The sequence below is a fragment of the Tachypleus tridentatus genome, unplaced genomic scaffold (genome assembly GCF_004210375.1).
Source record: "Tachypleus tridentatus isolate NWPU-2018 unplaced genomic scaffold, ASM421037v1 Hic_cluster_2, whole genome shotgun sequence".
Lineage (NCBI taxonomy): Eukaryota > Metazoa > Arthropoda > Merostomata > Xiphosura > Limulidae > Tachypleus > Tachypleus tridentatus.
In genome coordinates, this window is record NW_027467782.1 from 24,168,700 (window position 1) to 24,180,370 (window position 11,671).

Consider the following 11,671-nt stretch of genomic DNA (forward strand, 5'->3'; position numbering starts at 1 on the left):
ATTTGTTGTTTTTTCTTTACACTAGTTTTTATTTTTACACTTTAATTATTTCATACATTTTACATTTTGCAAACTTTTATTTCTTTACGTCCCTGTTCATATGCTGAGAAACATGTAGAAAACTTTGGTGATTGTCCAAAACTACCACGACACATTATGTCTGTTTGATTTTTACTTTTCTTGTTCCACTCAGTGTTTCTGTTGTTGTTGTTTTTTGAACCATTAGCTGGCAGAGTTAGCATTTTATAGACTTAAAAAAACAAACAAACACCAAATCTCAAGAGATATTTTATTTTTAATAAATATTTTCTAACGATGTTCGAATATTTACAAGAAACGTAATTTTAATAGAACGATTGTGATAATACAACAGATGTGACAAGTGAAGTCTGGGAAGACACTGGCTGACGTAAATGTTCATGGTAGACTTTGGTTTCTCAAAGTTAAAAGGTTCTTTATTTTTCTTCTTTCGGTTTACGGATGGCAAACTTGCAATGTATGTTGTAGGATTCAGATTTAGTTCGCTTTGGTTCCCCGCTCTATTGGACAACTTTTTACACTAGTGTGTGCATATTACCGGCAGCTTATTAAACTCATGTGAGCCTCATTTTTAGCAACTAATATAGTTTAACTCGAGATTACAGTGTCTATAAACATTATACAAACCATATAGTGAGAAATGTTATCCTATATATCAAGCTCCATCTACAGGAAGTGAAACAGGGTTCATAACGCAAAATGATCATAAAACCTCAAGACTCACACTTTGTATCTATCGCTCAAGGACCTAATGAGTTTCCGTAAGAATTTTGGTGAATATCCATTCACATCGTGCGAAATAATTACATGGACACACAAGAGACAGTAATATTGTACCTATAAAGATATAGGAAGTTATAAAGTACGTTTTATTAACTGAAACAATTTCTGAGACTCACAACACTGTGACATCTGTCTCCTGACGCATTGTTTGATGATCGCTCGTCTTTACAATTTCCGTGCAATATAATATCCAGTACTAAAGGTACATTGTATCTAGTACACGTGGACAACTTCAAGCGCCATTTTCAAAAGTTCGATTACACATATTTTATGGAACAGAGTGGATACCCTTTAATTTTCAAGCTTTTGATATATGTAACTATAGAACGGATATGTTGTCGAAACATCTTATACACACGTGAGTTATAACATTTTACCAAATGGAAACCGTTCTGTATACGTTGCGTATTGTTACCTGAGGTATATTCACTCTTGTGCAAATTAATTAAAACAAGACGGAAAATTACGATTTTTTTTCATTTTTTTTGCGTTTTATTTCTGAGAATCCAAAAATTACAAATTAATACATTATATGACCGCCTTTATTTTTCAGAAGATCATTAATCCGCTTTGGCATCGAGTCCACGAGTTGACTGCAATATTTGGATCGCGGTACCACACCTGAATAAGATTATCTTTCATAGTACAGTCTTTTCCGCGAAGTCTTTCTTTACAAATCGCCCAAAGATCTTCAATAGGATTTAAGTCCGGAGAGTTTCCAGGCCAGTCCAGCACCTTTATTCACGTTATAGTCATAAAATTCTTCACAAGTTTCGACGTATAGTACAGAGTCACATCTTGCTGAAAAATGCCAGATCCATTTGGAAATCTCTTTTTCAATTCTGGAACGACTATTTTCTGCAAAACTTCGTGTACTATGGTCCTCGCATTATACCTTCTATGATATGTAAGGCTCCGACGTCATAGTAGCTGATAAAGTCCCAAAACATCTTCTTGAAGGGATGTTTTACGAACTGGTTGATGTGAGATTCTCGAAGTTTCTCACCTGGAGACTTGCGAACATGCAGACATCTTTGACCCTGTACAAAGAAATGAGTCTCGTCACTGAATAACACCTTCCTCCATTGTTTTTGTGTCCAGTTTTTGTATTTCAGACCCCACTGATACCGATTTTTCTTCATTGAGTTGGTAAGAAGTCGTTTTTGATTGGTCTCCTTGCCCTTCTAACGCAATTTCGAATGACGTAATATTCCTCAAAATGTCATATATCCCAAAATAGATCGATTGTACTGCAAAACACAGCTAATGACGCCGTCTGTGTGAAAAGATGACAATTAAAGGAAACCAGCGGGTCCAGCGAGCCTACACCGGTCGCCATATTGAAAATATTGTAAAACGACCATTTGTTTCAATTAATTTGCACAAGGGTGTACATGGCTTTTGTGCTAACCTATGTGTTCGTACACTTGTAACTTCACGGTTTGTATATTGAACATCACCTCATATACAGTGCACAAATTTCTCTATATGTGTGTATTCGCTCCATAGCAAAATTATGTACATAAAGTATAAACCCTTGTGTACGTCCATATTCATTAATAAACGTCGAAAAATTATTTAACTTCTATTCTAAAGGGTAATTCCAAATTTATTATGGAGTAAAATTATTTTTACTCCCTTGTTACCAGTTTTCAAATCGATAGAGTAGAAGGAAAACAGACAACTCTCATGCTGCTCGGACTGATTAATGGGTTTCGATAGTCATCGAGTGGGTGAAAGGTGTTGTTGATTTGTTACCCCCTCCTGTGATAACCATTTCTAAATTAGGGTTAGCTATGCCTGAACTTTGTGGTCCCCGACCCAGCTGTTTTGCCTTTGTGTCACAAAACGTTATTATCTTGTTACGATTTAACTCTTTAGTGAGTATGAATCATCTACATTATTTGTGTTTTTAGGAAACATCATACTTCGCATCGTCCGTACATTTTAAGACTGATAGGAAAAGATTCTTCAACAGAAAGCGAACTTAACAACAGAGACTTTCATCAATATACAGGTAAACACAGCGGAGACAAGTTCCGTGTATAATGTCAAAATAATTTCTACTAGATGAATAATGGATAGTTAAACTTTCTAAGGACAATTACGGTCCGGCATGGCCAGAGGTGTTAAGGCGTGTGACTCGTAATTCTAGGGTCGCGGCTTCGAATCCCGGTCGCACCAAACATGCTCGCCGTTTTAGCTAATATTAGCGTAATATTATGTGACGATCAATTCCACTATTCGTTGGTAAAAGAGTAACTCAAGAGTTGGCGATGGGTATTGATAACTAGCTGCCTTTCCTTCAGCCTTACACTGCTAAATTAGGAACGGCTAGCGCAGGTAGCCCTCGTGTAACTTAGCGCGAAATTAAAAAAAGACAAGACGGACAATTACTCAACTTTTCCTGTAAATATTTATTAATTAAAATTCAAATGTTATACTTAAATTAACATATTTGTTCGTAAGATACGAATAATGTTGCACAATAATTGGTTGTTAAAAGTGAATGATACAGTTATATATCATTCAAGTGAGTTCAAAATGTTTGTCTGTCATCAAATTCTTATTATAATAAATCTCAATACTATCATTTAAACATTTAATGAGAAAAATAATTTATTGTGAGTATTTAATGCGCGAAAAGAAGTTAATAAAACAGTGTTTCTGTTAATTGTTGTTCAGCTCGTGATGTTATCTTTAATTGACTGCAGAAGGTAAATGTAATGTAGATGTCTGAAACGTTACTGCACTTTTAGCATCTTATCAATTGTTTGAAGTTAATCATAATGCTACAAAGAACCTATTTCTGCATTAATTACTACTGGTATCTGAACCCGATTTCTAGCGTTGTAAATCCGCAGTCATGCCATTGGAGCGCTGTGAAGTATCGAAATATGGTTTATACTGTCCTAAACCATCAGTGAGACTGTGTTTCTAGTGACAACCATCAGTGAGACTGTGTTTCTAGTGACAATCATCAGTGACACTGTGTTTCTAGTGACAACCATCAGTGAAACTGTGTTTCTAGTGACAACCATCAGTGAGACTGTGTTTCTAGTGACAACCATCAGTGAGACTGTGTTTCTAGTGACAACCATCAGTAAGACTGTGTTTCTAGTGACAACCATCAGTGAGACTGTGTTTCTAGTGACAACCATCAGTGAGACTGTGTTTCTAGTGACAACCATCAGTGAGACTGTGTTTCTAGTGACAACCATCAGTGAGACTGTGTTTCTAGTGACAACCATCAGTGAGACTGTGTTTCTAGTGATAACCATCAGTGAGACTGTGTTTCTAGTGACAACCATCAGTGAGACTGTGTTTCTAGTGATAACCATCAGTGACACTGTGTTTCTAGTGACAACCATCAGTGAGACTGTGTTTCTAGTGATAACATCAGTGAGACTGTGTTTCTAGTGACAATCATCAGAGAGACTGTGTTTCTAGTGACAACCATCATCAGTGACACTGTGTTTCTAGTGACAACCATCAGTGAGACTGTGTTTCTAGTGAAACCATCAGTGAGACTGTGTTTCTAGTGACAACCATCAGTGAGACTGTGTTTCTAGTGAAACACTGTGTTTTCTAGTGATAACCATAGTGACAACCATCAGTGAGACTGTGTTTCTAGTGACAACCAACCATCAGTGAGAGACTGTGTTTCTAGTGACAACCATCAGTGAGACTGTGTTTCTAGTGACAACCATCAGTGAGACTGTGTTTCTAGTGACAACCATCAGTGAGACTGTGTTTCTAGTGACAACCATCAGTGTGTGTTTCTAGTGACAACCATCAGTGAGACTGTGTTTCTAGTGACAACCATCAGTGAGACTGTGTTTCTAGTGACAACCATCAGGGAGACTGTGTTTCTAGTGACAACCATCAGTGAGACTGTGTTTCTAGTGACAACCATCAGTGAGACTGTGTTTCTAGTGATAACCATCAGTGAGACTGTGTTTCTTGTGGCAAACATCAGTGAGACTGTGTTTCTATTGATAACCATCAGTGAGACTGTGTTTCTAGTGATAACCATCATTGAGACTGTGTTTCTAGTGACAACCATCAGTGAGACTGTGTTTCTAGTGACAACCATCAGTGAGACTGTGTTTCTAGTGACAACCATCAGTGAGACTGTGTTTCTAGTGACAACCATCAGTGAGACTGTGTTTCTAGTGACAACCATCAGTGAGACTGTGTTTCTAGTGACAACCATCAGTGAGACTGTGTTTCTAGTGACAACCATCAGTGAGACTGTGTTTCTAGTGACAACCATCAGTGAGACTGTGTTTCTAGTGACAACCATCAGTGAGACTGTGTTTTCTAGTGACAACCATCAGTGAGACTGTGTTTCTAGTGACAACCATCAGTGAGACTGTGTTTCTAGTGACAACCATCAGTGAGACTGTGTTTCTAGTGATAACCATCAGTGAGACTGTGTTTCTAGTGACAACCATCAGTGAGACTGTGTTTCTAGTGACAACCATCAGTGAGACTGTGTTTCTAGTGACAACCATCAGTGAGACTGTGTTTCTAGTGACAACCATCAGTGAGACTGTGTTTCTAGTGACAACCATCAGTGAGACTGTGTTTCTAGTGACAACCATCAGTGAGACTGTGTTTCTAGTGACAACCATCAGTGAGACTGTGTTTCTAGTGACAACCATCAGTGAGACTGTGTTTCTAGTGACAACCATCAGTGAGACTGTGTTTCTAGTGACAACCATCAGTGAGACTGTGTTTCTAGTGACAACCATCAGTGAGACTGTGTTTCTAGTGACAACCATCAGTGAGACTGTGTTTCTAGTGACAACCATCAGTGAGACTGTGTTTCTAGTGACAACCATCAGTGAGACTGTGTTTCTAGTGACAACCATCAGTGAGACTGTGTTTCTAGTGACAACCATCAGTGAGACTGTGTTTCTAGTGACAACCATCAGTGAGACTGTGAGTGACAACTCAGTGTTTCTAGTGACACCATCAGTGAGACTGTGTTTCTAGTGACAACCATCAGTGAGACTGTGTTTCTAGTGACAACCATCAGTGAGACTGTGTTTCTAGTGATAACCATCAGTGAGACTGTGTTTCTAGTGACAACCATCAGTGAGACTGTGTTTCTAGTGATAACCATCAGTGAGACTGTGTTTCTAGTGACAACCATCAGTGAGACTGTGTTTCTAGTGACAACCATCAGTGAGACTGTGTTTCTAGTGACAACCATCAGTGAGACTGTGTTTCTAGTGACAACCATCAGTGAGACTGTGTTTCTAGTGACAACCATCAGTGAGACTGTGTTTCTAGTGACAACCATCAGTGAGACTGTGTTTCTAGTGACAACCATCAGTGACAACTGTGTTTCTAGTGACAACCATCAGTGAGACTGTGTTTCTAGTGACAACCATCAGTGAGACTGTGTTTCTAGTGACAACCATCAGTGAGACTGTGTTTCTAGTGACAACCATCAGTGAGACTGTGTTTCTAGTGACAACCATCAACCATGAGACTGTGTTTCTAGTGACAACCATCAGTGAGACTGTGTTTCTAGTGACAACCATCAGTGAGACTGTGTTTCTAGTGACAACCATCAGTGAGACTGTGTTTCTAGTGACAACCATCAGTGAGACTGTGTTTCTAGTGACAACCATCAGTGAGACTGTGTTTCTAGTGACAACCATCAGTGAGACTGTGTTTCTAGTGACAACCATCAGTGAGACTGTGTTTCTAGTGACAACCATCAGTGAGACTGTGTTTCTAGTGACAACCATCAGTGAGACTGTGTTTCTAGTGACAACCATCAGTGAGACTGTGTTTCTAGTGACAACCATCAGTGAGACTGTGTTTCTAGTGACAATCATCATGAGACTGTGTTTCTAGTGACAACCATCAGTGAGACTGTGTTTCTAGTGACAACCATCAGTGAGACTGTGTTTCTAGTGACAACCATCAGTGAGACTGTGTTTCTAGTGACAACCATCAGTGAGACTGTGTTTCTAGTGACAACCATCAGTGAGACTGTGTTTCTAGTGACAACCATCAGTGAGACTGTGTTTCTAGTGACAACCATCAGTGAGACTGTGTTTCTAGTGACAACCATCAGTGAGACTGTGTTTCTAGTGACAACCATCAGTGAGACTGTGTTTCTAGTGACAACCATCAGTGAGACTGTGTTTCTAGTGACAACCATCAGTGAGACTGTGTTTCTAGTGACAACCATCAGTGAGACTGTGTTTCTAGTGACAACCATCAGTGAGACTGTGTTTCTAGTGACAACCATCAGTGAGACTGTGTTTCTAGTGACAACCATCAGTGAGACTGTGTTTCTAGTGACAACCATCAGTGAGACTGTGTGTGTTTCTAGTGACAACCATCAGTGAGACTGTGTTTCTAGTGACAACCATCAGTGAGACTGTGTTTCTAGTGACAACCATCAGTGAGACTGTGTTTCTAGTGACAACCATCAGTGAGACTGTGTTTCTAGTGACAACCATCAGTGAGACTGTGTTTCTAGTGACAACCATCAGTGAGACTGTGTTTCTAGTGACAACCATCAGTGTGTTTCTAGACTGTGTTTCTAGTGACAACCATCAGTGAGACTGTGTTTCTAGTGACAACCATCAGTGAGACTGTGTTTCTAGTGACAACCATCAGTGAGACTGTGTTTCTAGTGACAACCATCAGTGAGACTGTGTTTCTAGTGACAACCATCAGTGAGACTGTGTTTCTAGTGACAACCATCAGTGAGACTGAGACTGTGTTTCTAGTGACAACCATCAGTGAGACTGTGTTTCTAGTGACAACCATCAGTGTGTTTCTAGTGACAACCAGACTGTGTTTCTAGTGACAACCATCAGTGAGACTGTGTTTCTAGTGACAACCATCAGTGAGACTGTGTTTCTAGTGACAACCATCAGTGAGACTGTGTTTCTAGTGACAACCATCAGTGAGACTGTGTTTCTAGTGACAACCATCAGTGAGACTGTGTTTCTAGTGACAACCATCAGTGAGACTGTGTTTCTAGTGACAACCATCAGTGAGACTGTGTTTCTGACAACCATCAGTGAGACTGTGTTTCTAGTGACAACCATCAGTGAGACTGTGTTTCTAGTGACAACCATCAGTGAGACTGTGTTTCTTTCTAGTGACAACCATCAGTGAGACTGTGTTTCTAGTGACAACCATCAGTGAGACTGTGTTTCTAGTGACAACCATCAGTGAGACTGTGTTTCTAGTGACAACCATCAGTGAGACTGTGTTTCTAGTGACAACCATCAGTGAGACTGTGTTTTTCTAGTGACAACCATCAGTGAGACTGTGTTTCTAGTGACAACCATCAGTGAGACTGTGTTTCTAGTGACAACCATCAGTGAGACTGTGTTTCTAGTGACAACCATCAGTGAGACTGTGTTTCTAGTGACAACCATCAGTGAGACTGTGTTTCTAGTGACAACCATCAGTGAGACTGTGATTCAGTGAGACTGTGTTTCTAGTGACAACCATCAGTGAGACTGTGTTTCTAGTGACAACCATCAGTGAGACTGTGTTTCTAGTGAACCATCAGTGACCATGTTTCAGTGAGATCAGTGAGACTGTGTTTCTAGTGACAACCATCAGTGAGACTGTGTTTCTAGTGACAACCATCAGTGAGACTGTGTTTCTAGTGACAACCATCAGTGAGACTGTGTTTCTAGTGATAACCATCAGTGAGACTGTGTTTCTAGTGACAACCATCAGTGAGACTGTGTTTCTAGTGACAACCATCAGTGAGACTGTGTTTCTAGTGACAACCATCAGTGAGACTGTGTTTCTAGTGACAACCATCAGTGAGACTGTGTTTCTAGTGACAACCATCAGTGAGACTGTGTTTCTAGTGACAACCATCAGTGAGACTGTGTTTCTAGTGACAACCATCAGTGAGACTGTGTTTCTAGTGACAACCATCAGTGAGACTGTGTTTCTAGTGACAACCATCAGTGAGACTGTGTTTCTAGTGATAACCATCAGTGAGACTGTGTTTCTAGTGACAACCATCAGTGAGACTGTGTTTCTAGTGACAACCATCAGTGAGACTGTGTTTCTAGTGACAAACATCAGTGAGACTGTGTTTCTAGTGACAACCATCAGTGAGACTGTGTTTCTAGTGACAACCATCAGTGAGACTGTGTTTCTAGTGACAACATCAGTGAGACTGTGTTTCTAGTGACAACCATCAGTGAGACTGTGTTTCTAGTGACAACCATCAGTGAGACTGTGTTTCTAGTGACAACCATCAGTGAGACTGTGTTTCTAGTGACAACATCAGTGAGACTGTGTTTCTAGTGACAACCATCAGTGAGACTGTGTTTCTAGTGACAACCATCAGTGAGACTGTGTTTCTAGTGACAACCATCAGTGAGACTGTGTTTCTAGTGACAACCATCAGTGAGACTGTGTTTCTAGTGACAACCATCAGTGAGACTGTTTCTAGTGACAACAGTGATCAGTGAGACTGTGTTTCTAGTGACAACCATCAGTGAGACTGTGTTTCTAGTGACAACCATCAGTGAGACTGTGTTTCTAGTGACAACCATCAGTGAGACTGTGTTTCTAGTGACAACCATCAGTGAGACTGTGTTTCTAGTGACAACCATCAGTGAGACTGTGTTTCAAGTGAGTGACTGTGTTTCTAGTGACAACCATCAGTGAGACTGTGTTTGAGACTGTGTTTCTAGTGACAACCATCAGTGAGACTGTGTTTCTAGTGACAACCATCAGTGAGACTGTGTTTCTAGTGACAACCATCAGTGAGACTGTGTTTCTAGTGACAACCATCAGTGAGACTGTGTTTCTAGTGACAACCATCAGTGAGACTGTGTTTCTAGTGACAACCATCAGTGAGACTGTGTTTCTAGTGACAACCATCAGTGAGACTGTGTTTCTAGTGACAACCATCAGTGAGACTGTGTTTCTAGTGACAACCATCAGTTTCTAGACTGTGTTTCTAGTTTCTATAACCATCAGTGAGAAACTGTGTTTCTAGTGACAACCATCAGTGAGACTGTGTTTCTAGTGACAACCATCAGTGAGACTGTGTTTCTAGTGACAACCATCAGTGAGACTGTGTTTCTAGTGACAACCATCAGTGAGACTGTGTTTTCTAGTGACAACCATCAGTGAGACTGTGTTTCTAGTGACAACCATCAGTGAGACTGTGTTTCTAGTGACAACCATCAGTGAGACTGTGTTTCTAGTGACAACCATCAGTGAGACTGTGTTTCTAGTGACAACCATCAGTGAGACTGTGTTTCTAGTGACAACCATCAGTGAGACTGTGTTTCTAGTGACAACCATCAGTGAGACTGTGTTTCTAGTGACAACCATCAGTGAGACTGTGTTTCTAGTGACAACCATCAGTGAGACTGTGTTTCTAGTGACAACCATCAGTGAGACTGTGTTTCTAGTGACAACCATCAGTGAGACTGTGTTTCTAGTGACAACCATCAGTGAGACTGTGTTTCTAGTGACAACCATCAGTGAGACTGTGTTTCTAGTGACAACCATCAGTGAGACTGTGTTTCTAGTGATAACCATCAGTGAGACTGTGTTTCTAGTGACAACCATCAGTGAGACTGTGTTTCTAGTGACAACCATCAGTGAGACTGTGTTTCTAGTGACAACCATCAGTGAGACTGTGTTTCTAGTGACAACCATCAGTGAGACTGTGTTTCTAGTGACAACCATCAGTGAGACTGTGTTTCTAGTGACAACCATCAGTGAGACTGTGTTTCTAGTGACAACCATCAGTGAGACTGTGTTTCTAGTGACAACCATCAGTGAGACTGTGTTTCTAGTGACAACCATCAGTGAGACTGTGTTTCTAGTGACAACCATCAGTGAGACTGTGTTTCTAGTGACAACCATCAGTGAGACTGTGTTTCTAGTGACAACCATCAGTGAGACTGTGTTTCTAGTGACAACCATCAGTGAGACTGTGTTTCTAGTGACAACCATCAGTGAGACTGTGTTTCTAGTGACAACCATCAGTGAGACTGTGTTTCTAGTGACAACCATCAGTGAGACTGTGTTTCTAGTGACAACCATCAGTGAGACTGTGTTTCTAGTGACAACCATCAGTGAGACTGTGTTTCTAGTGACAACCATCAGTGAGACTGTGTTTCTAGTGACAACCATCAGTGAGACTGTGTTTCTAGTGACAACCATCAGTGAGACTGTGTTTCTAGTGACAACCATCAGTGAGACTGTGTTTCTAGTGACAACCATCAGTGAGACTGTGTTTCTAGTGACAACCATCAGTGAGACTGTGTTTCTAGTGACAACCATCAGTGAGACTGTGTTTCTAGTGACAACCATCAGTGAGACTGTGTTTCTAGTGACAACCATCAGTGAGACTGTGTTTCTAGTGACAACCATCAGTGAGACTGTGTTTCTAGTGACAACCATCAGTGAGACTGTGTTTCTAGTGACAACCATCAGTGAGACTGTGTTTCTAGTGACAACCATCAGTGAGACTGTGTTTCTAGTGACAACCATCAGTGAGACTGTGTTTCTAGTGACAACCATCAGTGAGACTGTGTTTCTAGTGACAACCATCAGTGAGACTGTGTTTCTAGTGATAACCATCAGTGAGACTGTGTTTCTAGTGACAACCATCAGTGAGACTGTGTTTCTAGTGACAACCATCAGTGAGACTGTGTTTCTAGTGACAACCATCAGTGAGACTGTGTTTCTAGTGACAACCATCAGTGAGACTGTGTTTCTAGTGACAACCATCAGTGAGACTGTGTTTCTAGTGACAACCATCAGTGAGACTGTGTTTCTAGTGACAACATCAGTGAGACTGTGTTTCTAGTGA